We start from the raw sequence: 1,871 nt of genomic DNA, 5'->3' as shown, positions 1-1,871 counted from the left end.
AAAAGATCTGGTAAAGAAAATCAAAAGATAATTCATCAAAAGATCTGGTAAAGAAAATCAAAAGATAATTCATCAAAAGATCTGGTAAAGAAAATAAAAAGGCAACTTTCAATTTTATTCTCACTGGGAAAATATGTTTGCAATACATATAAATGACTATGTTCTTGTATATCTAGCGAATATAAAAATCAATATCAATCTAAAAAATTAAAACCTGTGCAAAACAGAAACAGATTTTTTACAAAAGTAGCTATACCCCAAAGAAATACATGAAAAGATGCTCAACATCATTAGTTATCAGGAAAATATATATACTAAATATAGGATAAGCTTATAGGATAAGCACTAGACATGCTAACCTCAAGGTCATAGGTTCAAACCCACCTGCCGCTCCTCAGAAACCCTATATAGGGTCGCTATTTGTTGGAACTGCCACTATGATACTTAGCAACAGTAACAACAATGGCTTCAAGAGATACATAGAGCCAGAATGTTTTTCAGAAGCAAGGATGAAGAGACTTTGGACATATCATCAAGACTGTTACTTTGGACATATCATCAAGAAAGTTCAGTTACTACAAAACGACATCACATTTGGAAAAGTAGAGGGCTTACAAAAGATGAGAGAAATGTTCAATGAGATAAATTGACACAATAGATGCAACAGTAGATGAAACGTATCAAAGATGTGTGCGTTTTACCACATGTACCTCATATCATGTGTGCATGGGAGCAGTGAGGCCAAGCTGTCTCTATTTACTTGCCTGATGACCGGGTGATTCCTTACACCCTTTCATAGTCTCAGTTCTCTGATTTCTAAGATTAGGGATAAGATCAACTGTGTCTGTCATAGTCAAATGAGATAGGCAAAACCCTCAGTATGGGGTTGGCACAGAAAAAGTGCTCTACCAGTATGTTGCTGCTGTCAAGTTGGCATTCACTCAGGACAACCCTGTACAACAGAATGCAACGTTACCCTGTCCTGTACTGTCTCTGCAATTTTTGGTGGGCTTCAGTTCATTGTTGCAGTCACTGTATGTTTTGAGTGTCTTCCAACCTGGGACTCATTTTGCTATCACCCAACGTTCTCCATGGAGTTTTCAGTGGCTGATTTTCGGAAGCAAGTCACTGAGTGTTTCTTATTAGTCTGTCTTTATCTGGAAGCTCTACTGAAACCTGTCCACCATGGGTGACCCTGCTGGTCTTTGAAATACTGGTGGCATAGCTTCACACAACACAGCAATACACAAGTCATCACAGTATGATAAACTGACAATGGGTGAAGCCAGCCAGTGTTTGCTCTTGCTATTTCCATTATAAAATGGCTAGGATATCCATTAAGCACACCCACAAAGCTTGCTTTCCCTTATGGATGAAAAGCTGAATTAGTAGGGGGCTTGGCCATTTCTACCAGCCCCAGGGGTTTCTCCAGATACTTGATTGTTAATGTTTCTCTCCTGGAACTTTCCACAAAGAACTTGACCTTTTTTTTTTTTTTTTAAAGGGCAGCAGGGAGGCTTCTCTGTTGGAACCATGTATGGGTTCTCAGGTACGTCTGGTGTGGATTCTATGGTTACTTCTTGGATTTGATGGAACATTATGGAAGAGAGGGCTTGCCGCGGAAGTGTGTCCCCTGCTGCCTCACACTCCTGGACAAAGCAAAGCTGAAGAGTCACTGTAATCCCGACTCTCAGGCGGAATTATACACATTCTGCTGTTGTTAAGTGCCTTTGAGTCAGTTCCAACTCATAGTGACTCTGTGTAAGGTTTCTGAGGAGCAGCTGTTGAATTGGAACCACTGACCTTGCAGTTCAAACTGACCTTGTGATCCAGTGCATTCTCTCATAGCGCCACACGAGGACTCTCTCTCT

At 40.4% G+C, this 1,871-nt stretch overlaps 1 protein-coding gene across 1 annotated transcript in view; it reads right to left on the bottom strand.

Moving 5' to 3' along the window:
* Window positions 1–1,871, bottom strand: part of PRDM16 (PR domain containing 16) — a 421,338-nt gene that overhangs the window by 108,907 nt on the left and 310,560 nt on the right. The window lies entirely within an intron of this gene.

The sequence above is a fragment of the Chrysochloris asiatica genome, unplaced genomic scaffold (assembly GCF_000296735.1).
Source record: "Chrysochloris asiatica unplaced genomic scaffold, ChrAsi1.0 scaffold00173, whole genome shotgun sequence".
In the NCBI taxonomy this organism is placed as follows: domain Eukaryota; kingdom Metazoa; phylum Chordata; class Mammalia; order Afrosoricida; family Chrysochloridae; genus Chrysochloris; species Chrysochloris asiatica.
The sequence above is the reverse complement of the archived record's forward strand: the minus strand, read 5'-3'. Positions and strand labels throughout refer to the sequence as shown.